This window comes from Acanthochromis polyacanthus, chromosome 16 (assembly GCF_021347895.1).
Source record: "Acanthochromis polyacanthus isolate Apoly-LR-REF ecotype Palm Island chromosome 16, KAUST_Apoly_ChrSc, whole genome shotgun sequence".
NCBI classification, from domain to species: domain Eukaryota; kingdom Metazoa; phylum Chordata; class Actinopteri; family Pomacentridae; genus Acanthochromis; species Acanthochromis polyacanthus.
The window spans coordinates 31,831,429-31,849,295 of record NC_067128.1 but is presented as its reverse complement, the minus strand read 5'-3'; the positions used below and the strand labels follow the sequence as shown (position 1 = coordinate 31,849,295).

At 38.1% G+C, this 17,867-nt stretch overlaps 1 protein-coding gene and 1 long non-coding RNA gene across 3 annotated transcripts in view; one reads left to right on the top strand and one right to left on the bottom strand.

The window, feature by feature from the left end:
* The window catches only part of usta (uronyl 2-sulfotransferase a), an 83,043-nt gene that overhangs the window by 41,786 nt on the left and 23,390 nt on the right, over positions 1-17,867 (bottom strand). The window lies entirely within an intron of this gene.
* On the top strand, positions 16,037-17,444 carry LOC127537737 (uncharacterized). Its single transcript, XR_007947559.1, has 3 exons — positions 16,037-16,198; positions 16,927-17,035; positions 17,195-17,444. It is a non-coding gene; the product is annotated as an uncharacterized LOC127537737 (long non-coding RNA).

Sequence of the window (17,867 nt, the reverse complement as noted above, 5' to 3'; positions counted from 1 at the left end):
TTTTCTGTCAGCAAGTCAAGAAATAATGAAATAATGCTCAAGAGTCAACATTTGCCAAAGTGAAATTCCTGAATATTTGCAGCTCTAAATAATGGTTCACCCATGTTCAACAACAACAACAGCCAGCCCGTAAAAAAAACAAAAAAAACAACCGCAACTGGGCAACTACTCAGCCTGTGCTGCTTTACACCAGCTCGAAGCTCATAAAAAACACACGCCAGATGTGGAAATGCATCATGCATAAATGCTTGGGCCCCACAGCTACACAAATGCACCACTGGCGACATCTGTGCCATGCACAACGGGAAACGGAATGAAAAATCGTGGTTTTCGAGAGTAGTTGACTTGTTGTGAGATGTCACACAGTTTGCGTCCATAAGATGCTTTCTCTCCCATAAATACGCATTGTTGTGCCTGTCATCTGGCCTCAGACGACTCTTTTTTAGAAATAAGAAATGGTTGCCAAACTGGCTTTTAAGTGTGACTGTAAAATTGGAATTTGGTTGTTTTTCTGGAAACAGGAATTTGGCACATGTGTCAGGATGGCTGAGAAAATTCATGTAAACTGCAACAGAAGTTCAGAAGTTTTAAAGCAAATCAAGTGAGTATTAAAATTGTTGGTTGATATCCATCCATCCATTCTCTATACACCGCTTTATCCTCACTAGGGTTGCGGGGGGTGCTGGAGCCTATCACAGCTGACTCGGGCGAAGGCAGGGGACACCCTGGACAGGTCACCAGTCTGTCACAGGGCTACATATACAGACAAACAATCACACTCATAGACACACCTACGGACAATTTAGAATAATCAGTTAACCTCAGCATATTTTTGGACTGTGGGAGGAAGCCGGAGTGCCCGGAGAAAACCCACGCATGCACAGGGAGAACATGCAAACTCCATGCAGAAAGATACTAGGCCCACCCTGGGATTTGAACCAAGATCTTCTTGCTGCAAGGCGAAAGTGCTAACCACCTCCCCACTGTGCAGCCCGGTTGGCTGATATGCTCTCATGAAATTCTCATTGGTGGGGCAATCGCTAATGTTGCTAACATTAGGAGAAAACCACTACGTCTACAGCTTTCCTGGATTAATCCATTATTTTTGGCACCTTGAGGAACAGACGACCTGTAAACATCACCATTTTTTTCACAAACTTTGAACTCACACAACTGCTAGGCTGAACATACGTAACATTCAGTGAACATTTGAGGGGTTAGAAGCAGAGTTGTCTAAGCTACAATAAAAAAAAAATAACTGAGATTTGTATAATTTCTGTAATATTTTATGGTCTAGATTTTTGTGGCAAAGTGGTCTAACTCACAACCCAAATATGGCGTTACAGTGGTGCTTCCCATGTCCTGAAAACACAAAACTTTGAAGCTATTTTTTTTTTTTTTAATTACAGAAAGTGAATTAGACCACTCTGCTTCCAAACCCTTCATATGAGTTGAGAGGAGTTAGGCCCCCAACTCACAACATGTCAAAGAATTTGCTGATGTGGCTGCTTTTAGCTCAAACGAATGGCCAAGAGCTCGAGTTCAAACTTTGCACAACTCTACAACCAACATGGCAGATCATCGGCTAGCTTGACTCAGTTATACACGGAGTCCCTGAAGTCTGGACACACAGAAAATCTCTAACAATTTTTTTTGCCTCCACAGGTTAAAAATGGCTTTGTATGGCTTTGTTGAAAGAAGAAAGAGTTGAACTGGTACTTCTCAATGGACGTGAAGGACGGACATTCGAAAGATATGGTTAGGGTTAGGGCCAGGGAAGTGATTTTTGGGGATTGTAACAGTACCAGTTCAACTCTTTCTTCTTTTGACAAAGCCATATTTAATCTGTGAAGGTAAAATAATTATATTCAATGAGATTTCCTATGTCCAGACTTTAGGGACACCCTGTACTCCTCAACAGAAATCATGTAAATATCAGCAATAGCACGCTGGTCAGCTCTTTTATTTCAGTATAAAATAGGTAGATTAGCGGCATATAATCTTCTGCAAATGCTAGCTTTCTATGTTTAGTTAATCTAGAGATAAGATGCTGTTTGCTTTCGAGCAACCAACTGATTGGTTGAAGAGTGGGTGTGATTTTCGTTGGCCAAAATTTTCCAGCTCTAATTAAAAAACTACCATTAAAAAAAGCCAATTCTGTTGTTTTGTCATCATAGTTTTCGACCGCATCTCAACCGGCAGCTTAAACTGTAATACTCTTTATATTTACCATCGCATTGCCTCAGTATGCAACGGGGACAGAAGGCTCTGCTAGAAGCGAGAAAAACACCCGGCTTTAATTGTTTGTTTACAATGCAGCTCCGTTGGCCCTGAGCCTGGACTGAACTAAATCAGTTTTTGAAAAAAAAAAAAATAGTACATATTTTTGCAACATGCAATAGCTTGTTTATGGCTCACTGCATTTTTCCTCACAAAATCTCCCTTCTCTGATAATTGTAATCCTTATGATCTATGGGACACATTGCTGATGGAAAAAAAAAACTACTTTTTCTGATTTACGCGACCTGAATGTTCACTTTTTCTCATCGCCAGCCGAGGCAAAATCATTCATGCCTGAGTTGAGTTCTCACCATCAGGAATGAAAAGACAAAAAAAAAGAATACAATGTGTTATCACAACTCCTTTCATTATGAGAACATCAAATGAAAACAGACAGCTGGCTGTAGAAACTCCAAACATCCAACACCCATGTTTTGGGGTTTGGTGTTGCTGAGTCACAAGTGAGGCATGCTATAGATAAATCTGGAAAAACACAAAAAACTGGGAGCGTATTTGTGTCTTTTCTGCACAATCACCCGACAATCCTGGTATTTTTGGACTGCTGGTGAACCATAACTTAACATCTATTTTGTATTTTTGCTGGCATGGCATGATGTTTGACATGAAAGGCTCTTTTTCCACCTCCTCTAAAACCAAACGAGAAAAAAGAGTAGCCTTCATGAGCCACCTTTAGGGTTAGAAACTTCTGCTGTTACACGCCAAGCAACTTTTATACGCCGAAGTGTTCCACACAAATTCAAAAAATGGTTCATGAGCCTTGAGCCTGCAGAATTCCTCCCACTGTGTGTGTGTTTTCACACCGAGTATCAGCTATCTGTTTGCTTTAGGTTTTATGCTTGGATGTGCATGTAGCCACCAGTTGGACTTGCACTGAGAAAACCAGATTTAACCTCACAGCTGAGGGCACAAAACATAAAAACAATCACACTGAAGTGAAAGAGCAGAGAATCAATTAACCATAGTGGAATATACACCTACTTGCTCTACTGGGGAGTTCAGTTAGAATAATAATACTATTTCCCCGACTGATTATAAAGGTGGAGCAAGGAGACACTTAATTTGGCGGAGTACAGAATGCAGTGTGAAACGGCACACGTTGCCAGATCCAAAGGTTAAAAAAATTCCCCTGCGGCACCTTTGAAGCAAACTTACAAGATCGAAAGGTGCAGGTCGATTTTGTTACCTCCGGCCAGAACCAGGCTTGCTGCCTCCCTGTTTTATGTTTGTGCAGAGCTAAGCTAATCAGCTGCTGGCCAGGGTTGCACATTTAGCATATAAACATGACAGTGGTATTGATTCTCTCATCTAACCATTGGCAAGAAAGCAAATTTCCCAAAATGTCCCAACTGTTCCCTCTATCACTTAATTTCTCTGGGTTTTCTTATGACTTCTTAAGCTCTAAATTATAGAGGAGATAAACAGAGCATGCACGCTCGCGGACAAACATTCATGCACACATGCAGAAGGCCTGTGGCGTGCTGCGTAAATCACCTGCTGCCCTTTGGGAGTCTTTGGGGGTGCGGAGAAAGGAAAGAGGCAGAACTGGGGCAAAGCAGGGGAACACAAAAAGCATACGAAGCAGGGATCAGAGAGAGCCAGTGAGTTACTACAGTGAAGCAGAATTCCTCAGAGTTCGTCATGTGACATAAGAAACAGATTCAGGAAAAAGCAGCTGCTACAGTCTATAGCACACTGAGGAAATGAAAAGAAGGAAAGTCAGGGGAGAGGAGGGAAGGAGTCGGTGAGAGTGAAGCAGGAACAAATTGTTATCTAATCAGTTTGTGAGCCCTCTGCAGAGGTCAGCAGAGGAAGATGAACTGCAATATCTGGCAAGCAAGAGCTTCTTCAATGGCCCGAAATTCCTTCAACAGACTGAAACATAATGATTCCAGCAGGAAGCCCAGATTCTTGAACATACAGGGACACATACAGTACAGTATATACAGTATGTGCAACAGCTCACACACAGAGCAAGTGGAAAAAAGTGTTTAAAAGGTTTCTGTCTGTGTAGTGACATTTAATGCACTTAAAAGTGCAATGGCATGAAAGTTCACTAACTCATGACATAAAATGACGATTAATGGCCGTAATGATTAAGCAGTATACTGGCCGTGGAGGGTGATGGAGTTTTATTGCTTCCTGACAGGAAACGTTGGCTGAAGAAATCATACAGCTGTGAGAAAGATCTTTGTCTCCTGCATTATGTCAGCAGTTACACACACACCTCGGTGCATTGTTAAAAAAAAAAAAACTATGGCAGAAGTTTAATTGCAACAACGTGCGCGTCCATGTGTGTCACGTGCCAAACATTCACAGACAAAAGAATTTAAATCTAATGTCTAATGTGTCCCTGCAGCAGCAAAAGTCCTCATCAGACTTTCCTCAGCAGTGAGCATGGCAGCGACGGTGCTGCAGCTTGGCCCTGCAGAACAAACAGACCGCATAAAGAGAGCCTGTGTGGTGCTAAGTCTCACACTGGAGTGAGGGACAGCAGAGAGAAGGAGTAGAGAGAGAGAGAGAAAGACTGAAAAATAAAGTTTTTGCAAAGCGCCATGATATAAACGGGAGGTGAAATGATGAAATGGAATGAGAGACTTATAGCCACGCAAAAAAAATTTGGTTCTTGTAATAGCTTTCTGGATAGCCTTGTCAAAACTGAGACCATGTCATAAAATATTTCCAGAGGGGGGATGGGGGAGGGGGGGTGGGGGGGTATGAGAGCTCCACACAACGTGTGACTGTGGTCCACTGAAGCATGGCACTTTTCTCATGGGCCTCAACGTCAGACCTTTACAGGACTTTTACACTGTTCTGTTTGACACAGAGAGGTGTGATTTCAGCACAGAGATGATCCATTCCAGGCATTGGGTATATTATTGCCACACATAAAGGTCAAGCAGTGTCACTGGCTGTCAATTAAAAAGCCATATGAGCAACGCAGTACATTCTTCTGGTATTAAGATGTCCATTAATATATCTAATGGTATAAACGCGTATCAAAATGCTTCAGGGGTTAAAATCGAAGTTATGTAATTTGTAAAAAGTGGTTTAAAAAATGAACCTGCACAGTAATTTGTTGGGACATGAAGAAAAGCTAAATACAAGAAATAAGAAATAGTAAAAGGTCAGAATGTATGTCAACACTACAACATCATCCATCCATCCATCCATCCATCCATCCATCCATCCATCCATCCATCCACCACTTAATCCTTTCTAATACTTAAAAATGTCTTTATTTTTGAAAGAAAAGCATTGTTTTCCATGAAGATAACATTAAATGACTCAGAAATCCAGTCTAGACATTGTTAATGTGGTAAATGACTATTCTAGCTGGAAACAGCTGATTTTTAATGGAATATCTCCATAGGGGTACAGAGGAACATTTCAGCAACCATCACTCCTGTGTTCTAATGCTACATTGTGTTAGCTAATGGTGTTGAAAAGCTCATCGATGATTAGAAAACCTTTGTGCAGTTATGTTAGCACATGAATAAAAGTGTGAGATTTCATGGGAACATGAAACTGTCTGGATTACCACATATTTTTGAACGGTAGTGAATGAGCTTTGCCAATTCATTGTTCATTAAACAAAAAACATTCAATTTTTTTAATCTTTTAGGGCACTTTACAACCTAAAAACACGAGCTCTTATAACTTACTTTAACTTAGAAAGATAAGTTTATTAAATAAATCAACAACTGAGTTCACTCAACTCATTAAAACAAACGTCTAAGACACAAAAACCAGCATATAAAGGAGTTTTCAGGATGCAATGTTAGAGTTAAAACTCAAAAAACAAGGTCAAAAATTGCCGTGTGAAATTCATACATGCAAAAAGTAAATTATGGTTGCTTCTTTTCATAATAATCAAGACAATTCTGACCATAACAACGGTTGACTTCAGTCACTACATCTGTAAACTTAACATTTATCTCATTGTAACCAGGTGCTTAGTACTGCTTCTGGTCAATAATAGCTTCTACAAATTGCAAGTTTTCAATGTCAAATAAAAAGAAGCTCTTCAAACTTAAAAAATATAAAAGGAGAGTCTGTAACCACTGTCTGTGTAACTAGTTGATTCAACTCAATATCTGAAATTTATTGAACTTATGTTCTATTGTTTTACACCTCCACAACTTGTAAGATGACTTTCCACCAACCAATCAACCGATGTGCAGTTACACACGTGGACAAAATTGTTGGTACCCCTCAGTTAAAGAAGGAAAAACCCACAATTCTCACTGAAATCCCTTGAAACTCACAAAAGTAACAATAAATAAAAATGTATTGAAAATTAAATAATCAAAATCAGCCATCACTTTTGAATTGTTGATTAACATAATTATTTAAAAAAGCAAACTAATGAAATAGGGCTGGACAGAAATGATGGTACCCATAACTTAATATTTTGTTGCACAACCTTTTGAGGCAATCACTGCAATTAAACGATTACTGTATTTGTCAATGAGCGTTCTGCAGCTGTCAACAGGTATTTTGGCCCACTCCTCATGAGCAAACAGCTCCAGTTGTCTCAGGTTTGATGGGTGTCTTCTCCAAATGGCATGTTTCAGCTCCTTCCACATATGTTCAATGGGATTCAGATCTGGGCTCATAGAAGGCCACTTTAGAATAGTCCAACGCTTTTCTCTCAGCCATTCTTGGCTGTTTTTGGCTGTGTGTTTTGGATCGTTGTCCTGTTGGAAGACCCATGACCTGCGACTGAGACCAAGCTTTCTGACACTAGGCAGCACATTTCTCTCCAGAATGCCTTGATAGTCTTCAGATTTCATCTTACCTTGCACACTTTCAAGACACCCTGTGCCAGATGCAGCAAAGCAGCCCCAAAACATTACTGAGCCTCCTCCATGTTTCACCGTAGAGACAGTGTTCTTTTCTTCGTATGCTTGGTTTTTGAGTCTACGAACATAGAGTTGATGTGCCTTACCAAAAAGCTCCAGTTTGGTCTCATCTGTCCAAAGGACATTCTCCCAGAAGCTTTGTGGCTTGTCAACATGCATTTTTGCAAATTCCAGTCTGGCTTTTATATGAGTTTTTTTTCAGCAGTGGTGTCCTCCTTGGTCGTCTCCCACGAAGTCCACTTTGGCTCAAACAACGACGAATGGTGCGATCTGACACTGATGTACCTTGGCCTTGGAGTTCACCTTTAATTTCTTTGGAGGTTGCTCTGGGCTCTTTGGATACAATTCCAACGATCCGTCTCTTCAATTTGTCATCAATTTTCCTCTTGCGGCCACGTCCAGGGAGGTTGGCTACTGTCCCGTGGGTCTTGAACTTCTGAATAATATGAGCCACTGTTGTCACAGGAACTTCAAGCTGTTTAGAGATGGTCTTATAGCCTTTACCTTTAAGATGTTTGTCTATAATTTTTTTCGGATGTCCTGGGACAATTCTCTCCTTCGCTTTCTGTTGTCCATGTTCAGTGTGGTACACACCTTTTCACCAAACAGCAGGGTGACTACTTGTCTCCCTTTAAATAGGCAGACTGACTGATTATGAGTTTGGAAACACCTGTGATGTCAATTAAATGACACACCTGAGTTAATCATGTCACTCTGGTTAAATAGTTTTCAATCTTTTATAGAGGTACCATCATTTTTGTCCAGGCCTGTTTCATTAGTTTGTTTTTTTAAATAATTATGTTAATCAACAATTCAAAAGTAATGGCTGTTTTTGATTATTTAATTTTCAATAAATTTTTATTTATTGTTACTTTTGTGAGTTTCAAGTGATTTCAGTGAGAATTGTGGGTTTTTCCTTCTTTAACTGAGGGGTACCAACAATTTTGTCCACGTGTGTAACTCACATTATAAGGCAGCAGGAGAACTCGTATTTCTAAGTTGAAGGAACTTAAAAAGATTCACTGTGGAAACACTAAGTAAGTGTTGGACAGATAAACTAGCATAAAACAAAGTATGAAAACTGCCTTCATAATAGATCCCAAACTTAGCTGTAGAAATGGAAATTTCACACACATTCATACCCCTTTACCATAAAGTGACAGAAACAGTCGATGCTGCAGTCAAATCTACAGGAAAATCAGGCCGCGAGAAAGCCTGAGTAAGATACATTGTGGCCAAAATGCCCGTGTGTTTTCCACAAAAGCTCAACAGTTTGCCAATTATTTTAATAAGGTAATTGCTTTACTTTAATTTAGCTAATACATCATCATTATAATCATATTTTGGCGATGTTTTCTTGCCTAATTGCAACACTGGAAGAATTAAACTCTTCCAAACCACGACTGCCCCTCTCTGACTTCCACTGTTTTCCACACTCAGCGGCTCGGCACAGCTGCTGGCTAGCTGCCGCCACGCTCCTGTGACTGTATGTATGTTTCTGCAGCCTAAGTAATATGTAATGAGCTTCCAGAAAAGCATTTAAAACATCTCTATGTGCGCATATAGTGTTGGTGTTTCGCATGCATGTGATGTGTGCCTTTGCGTGCGTGTCTGCTTTCACATGCGTAACCAAAGTCCACAAAACCCCCCAAACCTCTCACTAATTACACAGCGGATGGTGGCAGAGCTCTGACCTCCATGCCTGCATCATCTGTTACATAAATACTCGTTTGACGGAAACTGCTGTCAGGCTCCATCTCGGTCTGCAGCGTCGGTCAGTGCCAGGTTAAACCGCTGCTGGATCAGAACACGGCCACTCCCTTGCTTTTGGCTCGGTTCCTTTAGGGTATATATGTGTGTCTATGTTTGATGCAACAAAAAAAAAGAGAGTAAGGAGTGCAATTGTGCTGCTTGACCGTGTGAGCTGAGGGGAAAAACAAGGGCACAGAATGCAAAGAGAGGTTTGAATGAAGGAGACGAATGTGTGCGTACGTGAGAATCCGAGTGTGCACGGACATTTTACGGCGCACAGAACCAGAAGCCACAGGATGTGCGTCTGCAGCAGACCACCTTGGACCCCATGACATCATCGTAGTGCCTCCTGAAACTTTATGCACACTAAGACACACACACAGGGGCACGAACACACACTCTTCACTACACGCTATTTTTTCCTTATGCTCATCAGGTGCCAGCTAAAGTGCCTTTGCCATGTGTTGAGCACATGTCGGTGACGATGTTCTGTCCTGGTGAACTTCTTGAATAACACCTGAGGTATTATGCTTGCATAATCAAAAACACATCAGTGTCTCCGCTACAGTTCAACCTGACGGAGCCAATTTTGAAATTTTTTTTGAAGTGTTTATTGAACTGAAATGAACCGGAGTGACAATGTTTGAACAGTTTGCTGATAATGCACTGACAGGCGTTTGGCACTTGACCGGACCACAGTGGCCAGAAAGAGTGCAAACAGCAACAACTGAGCAATAAACAACAGATGGCAGCTCGCACTTCCAAGAGCAGCAAAGCGGTATTTATAGATAAAGCCTTTAAAACAGGCTGCTTACTGCAGGAACAATTAGGGCGTTTTAAAATCAATTCGTCTTTATCATGAACTAAATTTAAAGACGCCCTCTGAACGTTAACCACACTTTGTTCTGCTTATGTGGGCCAGCAGTAACTATCACACCCAAACCTATAAAAGAAAGGAAAAGCAACATGAGCAGGAATGCAGCAAACTATAGTAATAGATTTAACATAAGTGTATTCAAAATTACTTGACTGAGGATGCAATTTATTCCTAAAAGGCCTTGAATCTTAATAGCAGCCCACAGATGATCCAAGTTGTGTAGCTTGATATCTGACGCCAAGTACAGAATAAGTAACCTACCAAGACTAGTGCTTTAGATACGCATTGTGTTCAGCTCCAAACATAAACTGAAGTTCACTCAGTTGACTTACACGGTCTGTGGTCTACAATAATCTGACAGAATGATATAGAGAAGAATGAGCTGTGATCTCTGATCAATAATTCTTGGCTCAAAGTAGATGGAGATAGATCTGTTTGCTGTGAGGGCCATTAATAACAATCAGCAATTTTGGATTTGGAGGATTCAAAGACTATTTTTTTCAGTACGATGAGGCTTGAAACAGAAGTATTGTGATATACCAGCATTAACAACAACCAGCATATTTAAAACAAGAAAAGCACTCAGAGAGCGCAGAACTCTGCCAAGGCTGTTTTTGACCCATATGTCCAGAAATGCAGCATTTTTTTTTTAGGAATGCAACATTTGTTTATTTATTAGTTACTGATAATCACAAATTATGGCAACATAAAATGTGGCCATATAATATAGACGTACCCACAAACAAAATGACCTTACGCTGAGCACAGGCGTGTGTTATGCATGTGTACGTTAAGTACGGATACTGGATTGTGTGACCTAAATATGCAGCGGGCAGCGGGAATTGCTGGGACTCAGAAACACCCCCACAATTTAATCAACTGTTCCTTGTATGATTTTCAACGGAGAAGTTTCAATAAGTCTGCAACAGTTGATTTGTAGTAGGATCACAATCATGTGATCGTCAGCAGGCAGCTGATGACTTGCCGCTATCTCGCAATGATACAGAAATCTTTAACAAATCTGTGGATCCAGACTATAAGCCGCATCACTGCCAAAATCTAACCATTTGGTTCTTGTGTGATTTCTGACCTTCCCTGAAAATTTCATCCAAATCCATTAATCTGTTTTTGTAATGTTGCTAACACACAGACAAATGTACGCCGATCCTCACATAACTCGCTCGCATTCCTTGGTGGATTAATAATAAGTATATACTATCATTCATTGGGGGATCAAAAGTCTGGGGTCACCCAGGCCATTTCATGTTTTCCATGAAAACTCACACTTTTATCCATGTGCTAATATAACTGCACAAGGGTTTTCTAATCATCAGTTAACCTTTCAACACCATTAGCTAACACAATGTAGCATTAGAACACAGGAGTGATGGTTGCTGGAAATGTTCCTCTGTACCCCTAATGGAGATATTCCATAAAAAATGACTAGAAAGTGACTTTTCTAGCCAGACTAGTCATTTACCACATTACCAAGGTCTAGACTGTATTTCTGATTACTTTAATGGTATCTTTATTGAAAAGAACTGCTTTCCTTTAAAAATAAGGACATTTCTAAGTGACCAAAACCTTCTGAGTAGTAGTATAGGTATTATGTTAAATCACACAAATGACACAATTTATCATAGCTGGGACCACAAAGAATTGTCAGATTTTCAACTTTCCAACTATTCTTGAACTACTCATCAATGAAGTGCAGTCAAAACGCTTGACTTAACCTGAACTTAGAATCCTGATCTTTCACCAAAATCCCTTTGGTGACTGGTGACATGTGGAGTTAAAACAAATTGTCTGAAATACACTTTTTGCACCACTCAGACAGTGCAAAAAAAAAAGAAAATTCCAGAAAACTCAGTATAACCGGGAAGACGTGAGTGACTCAGCTGTGAGCAACTGTTTGATGACAGAAATTCAGGGACTTTCTGGCTGACCTGCAAGCTGTGTTTACCCAGAACAGACAGGAGTATGGGAACAAATCCCAACTGTTATTAGTAAGATATCTACAGTAAATAGAATTAAACACCTGTGGGTCCTTGGGAAGATACTGTGCAAATGCGGTTGAGTACAAGGTTCTATATTTTTCTAAAATAAACAATCACAGAAGTTTATTATTTACTGTTTGAGGATTAATGGCATGATAAGTTTGTTATGCTGCACACAAGATTGTTTTCTAGGTCCTCTCTACTTCTAGCCGTGATTGTGCTGTTTCCTCAGAGTTGCAGGACTTTAAAGAGAAAAATGTAACAGTAACATCTTGGGAGTTCATTTAATTTCAGTTAATAACACACATGCGATACTTCTGCAATTGATCCAGCACCGGGAGCTGTTTAGTCGACACTCCAACACAGCAGATGGTTTCAGTTGACACTGTGTTTGTGGCAGATGTGAGGCTTCATGGATCTTTTGTTTATCAGTTCATCTGGTTGCCTTGTCAGTGTCCATTAAGTCTAATTGTAGTTTTTGTGCACATTTTAAAATCTTCTGTCATGGCAGCTTTAGTTTTAAGCGTCTGGAGCTCAAAAACATTAAAGAAATGACCAAATTAATCTCAGTCCAGCTTCTGATGACAATAAAGAAAAGAAAAAAAAATAGCCCTGCAATCAGTAAGAATTAAGAAACAACTTCATGGATATATATATATATATATATATATATACATATGGCATGCCGTTTAGGAAATTATATATATAACGAAAGTCGATATATATATAATGAAACTTGATATATATATAATGAAAGTCGATATATATATAATGAAACTTGATATATATATAATGAAACTTGATATATATATAATGAAAGTCGATATATATATAATGAAACTTGATATATATATAATGAAACTTGATATATATATATAATGAAAGTCGATATATATATAATGAAAGTTGATATATATATAATGAAAGTTGATATATATATAATGAAAGTCGGAATATAGAATGTTCAGATTTTCATTCCATCTATTCAAAGTTTCATTCCATATATTCAGACTTTTTCCTACTGAGCCCTGGAAGGACATGGCAAACAAAAACAGGAACCTTATTGGACATTTGCTCTTCAGATGAGCTCTTCTGTGATTATCTGTCTTCATGGTTGTCACAGGGAACAGCGACTACGTTTGAGAAAACAGGTAATTTTTAGAGATGTTTTGATTCTGAACACTGAACGTGTTAGCATTAGCTTAGCTACTTAGCTTCGACTACATTTGCATCCCTACATAGCTTAAAGGTTAAACACATGCACCATATGTTGATGATAATGATAATATCTATGTTTATCTTTATAGCTGGTCTTAAGGCAAATTACGAGGCAGAGGTCAGCTGCTGCCTGGACACATCCATGATCACGCCACTGGTGGGACACAATTGTACTGGATTTCAGCTGAAGGATGCTGTTCTGTCCAAACTGAGACATTTTTATTGTGACATACCCTCCACTGTTGTTAGCTTTTGATTCAATAAATTTTTTTGAGATGAGGAAATCACTATTGCATGTTTCTAGTTAAATACCCTACTTTTATGATATATCACTACAGCATGCACTTTTTATATTTTCCATCAATTTCACCCAAAAGTTGAATAACTATTTGTGAGCAGTGTATGTAGACACATAATAGAAGCACATTTCAATAATATATCTGCTGCAGTAGTGCAGTTTATCTACCGAGATTGGTGTAACAGTAAAAAAAAAAAACAATATATGCTACTGATGTTTCTGACTAAAACCTGCTTGAAAAGCACAACTGCTTATCTGTCAAAATGTGTGTAACAAAGTGTGCGCTGAACACCGAATAAAGTCTCTGTAGATTATAGACAAAATTTGCATCTCTCATCACAAATTTCTGTTTATTCACCCAAAGTGCATGGGTAAAATACAAAACAGGTGAAGTACTAAAAAAGATTTATTTTCTAGAAAAGCCAATAGTCAACAATGCAGTTTAATTCTGGGACAGTTGCTCCAGCACCAAAACCATGCGTCCCATCAGTGCAACCAAGGTTTTCATTCATCTTCTGGATGTTCTGGAGCATGGCAGAGGTCACGTCTTGGTGTCTTCCGATCTGTTCCAAGAACCGTTCCTCTGACCTCTCCAGATACTGCAGAGGATCCACAGCAGCTTCCTGGTTCCCTTTTCCTGCATAAAAGCACCAAAAAGTACTAGTTGTCAGTAATTATTTTCTATTTTCATAAACACAGTTAACTTAAAGTAAATGTTCTATTTTGTGATTTTAGGATGGGTCAAAAGATAACATACTGATCATGTTGATGTCTGCATAGTCTAAACAGATCTTACTTGATTTGGTCTGTAGAGAGGAGGACAGCGTGGAGGAGCTGCAGGACGGAACCAGTAAGCTGCAGACTAGTGCTCCTGGTAACTGGACCTCATCATCCAAGGCCGACAACTAAATAAAATGAACAAGACATGCTGTTGATAGCATCTGTAATACAAATGATTTTATCCATTAACTGATTTATTGCTTTGTCCATACAATGTTAGAAAGTGTTACAAATAATACCTGTAATAATTTCCAACAGTGATAAATGCTTTGTTTTATTTTACAACAAAAAACACCAAAAGCATCTGTGTATAAGAAATCAGTGCATTGGATTTCCACATCTGCAAAGCTAGAAAATCACACATCAGAATTTTACCTTGAAATTATGAAAATAGCTGCAGATTACCAGTACTCTTTACTTCATTGTGTTAACTTGATCATTTGAATCAGTTTTTTAGACTTGTATTACTGATACGAAACATAATCAACACATAAATTAAAATGTGTTCGCAAAGAGTTCACTGGTTCTTCAAGGAAAATTTCAATGATAACCATATAGTTCAGTAATATGATTAATGGGTCATTGTGTAACAGCGTGGGAGGTTCTGAATACAGGTCTTAGACTGAAATATTGCTGCTGCTTTCCTCCGGTTTTATAAGGAGTTGTTTCATAGCTTGTTAGCTTACCAGCGGCTAACTGGCTGGCAAACAATAGTTCAACGCCAACCTCTAATCAGTGATCCGGTGTCCGGACCGCGTTAGCTGGCGGAACGTTCATAATACTGATGTGGGACTGTTGTAGCTAGCGTATTCATAGTAGGATAACAGCAGGATGTTGGAGAAATAAAACTTACCATTATCAGGATCGCTGGTCTGCATGGCAGACTCTGAGCGCATCGCACTGCTTGAATGTCTGTGTATTTCAGGCCGATTTCAAAATAAAACTCAATAAAATTCTCGTCCGGGTGAGTGTCCTTCATTGTCGCTTCGCCATACGGACATGTCCCTTCCGGGGCTCGGTAGGAAAAAAAGATTTGATATATATATATATAATGAAAGTTGATATATATATAATGAAAGTCGATATATATATATAATGAAAGTTGATATATATATAATGAAAGTCGATATATATATATAATGAAAGTTGATATATATATATAGAATGAAAGTCGATATATATATATAATGAAAGTTGATATATATATAATGAAAGTTGATATATATATATATATAATGAAAGTTGATATATATATATAGAATGAAAGTCTATGGCATGCCGTTTAGGAAATTATATATATAATGAAAGTCGATATATATATAATGAAACTTGATATATATATAATGAAACTTGATATATATATAATGAAAGTCGATATATATATAATGAAACTTGATATATATATAATGAAACTTGATATATATATAATGAAAGTCGATATATATATAATGAAACTTGATATATATATAATGAAAGTTGATATATATATAATGAAAGTCGATATATATATAATGAAACTTGATATATATATAATGAAACTTGATATATATATAATGAAAGTCGATATATATATAATGAAACTTGATATATATATAATGAAAGTTGATATATATATAATGAAAGTTGATATATATATATATATATATCAACTTTCATTATATATATATCAACTTTCATTATATATATATCGACTTTCATTATATATATATCAACTTTCATTATATATATATCTCGACTTTCATTATATATATATATATCGACTTTCATTATATATATATATCGACTTTCACTATATATATATCAACTTTCATTATATATATATCAACTTTCATTATATATATATATCAACTTTCATTATATATATATCAAGTTTCATTATATATATATCGACTTTCATTATATATATATATCAACTTTCATTATATATATATCAAATCTTTTTTCCTACCGAGCCCCGGAAGGGACATGTCCGTATGGCGAAGCGACAACGAAGGACACTCACCCGGACGAGAATTTTATTGAGTTTTATTTTAAAATCGGCCTGAAACACACAGACATTCAAGCAGTGCGATGCGCTAAGAGTCTGCCATGCAGACCAGCGATCCTGATAATGGTAAGTTTTATTTCTCCAACATCCTGCTGTTATCCTACTATGAATACGCTAGCTACAACAGTCCCACATCAGTATTATGAACGTTCCGCCAGCTAACGCGGTCCGGACACCGGATCAGTGATTAGAGGTTGGCGTTCAACTATTGTTTGCCAGCCAGTTAGCCGCTGGTAAGCTAACAAGCTATGAAACAACTCCTTATAAAACCGGAGGAAAGCAGCAGCAATATTTCAGTCCAAGACCTGTATTCAGAACCTCCCACGCTGTTACACAATGACCCATTAATCATATTACTGAACTATATGGTTATCATTGAAATTTCCCTTGAAGAACCAGTGAACTCTTTGCGAACACATTTTAATTTATGTGTTGATTATGTTTCGTATCAGTAATACAAGTCTAAAAAACTGATTGAAATGATCAAGTTAACACAATGAAGTAAAGAGTACTGGTAATCTGCAGCTATTTTCATAATTTCAAGGTGAAATTCTGATGTGTGATTTTCTAGCTTTGCAGATGTGGAAATCCAATGCACTGATTTCTTATACACAGATGCTTTTGGTGTTTTTTGTTGTAAAATAAAACAAGGCATTTATCACTGTTGGAAATTATTACAGGTATTATTTGTAAGACTTTCTAACATTGTATGGACAAAGCAATAAATCAGTTAATGGATAAAATCATTTGTATTACAGATGCTATCAACAGCATGTCTTGTTCATTTTATTTAGTTGTCGGCCTTGGATGATGAGGTCCAGTTACCAGGAGCACTAGTCTGCAGCTTACTGGTTCCGTCTTGCAGCTCCTCCACGCTGTCCTCCTCTCTACAGACCAAATCAAGTAAGATCTGTTTAGACTATGCAGACATCAACATGATCAGTATGTTATCTTTTGACCCATCCTAAAATCACAAAATAGAACATTTACTTTAAGTTAACTGTGTTTATGAAAATAGAAAATAATTACTGACAACTCGTACTTTTTGGTGCTTTTATGCAGGAAAAGGGAACCAGGAAGCTGCTGTGGATCCTCTGCAGTATCTGGAGAGGTCAGAGGAACGGTTCTTGGAACAGATCGGAAGACACCAAGACGTGACCTCTGCCATGCTCCAGAACATCCAGAAGATGAATGAAAACCTTGGTTGCACTGATGGGACGCATGGTGTCGGTGCTGGAGCAACTGTCCCAGAATTAAACTGCATTGTTGACTATTGGCTTTTCTAGAAAATAAATCTTTTTTAGTACTTCACCTGTTTTGTATTTTACTCATGCACTTTGGATGAATGAACAGAAATTTGTGATGAGAGATGCAAATTTTGTCTATAATCTACAGAGACTTTATTCAGTGTTCAGTGCACACTTTTGTTACACACATTTTGACAGATAAGCAGTTGTGCTTTTCAAGCAGATTTTAGTCAGAAACATCAGTAGCATATATTGTTGTTTTTTTTACTGTTACACCAATCTAGGTAGATAAACTGCACTACTGCAGCAGACATATTATTGAAATGTGCTTCTATTATGTGTCTACATACACTGCTCACAAGTAGTTATTCAACTTTTGGGTGAAATTGATGGAAAATATAAAAAGTGCACGCTGTAGTGATATATCATAAAAGTAGGGTATTTAACTAGAAACATGCAATAGTGATTTCCTCATCTCAAAAAAATTA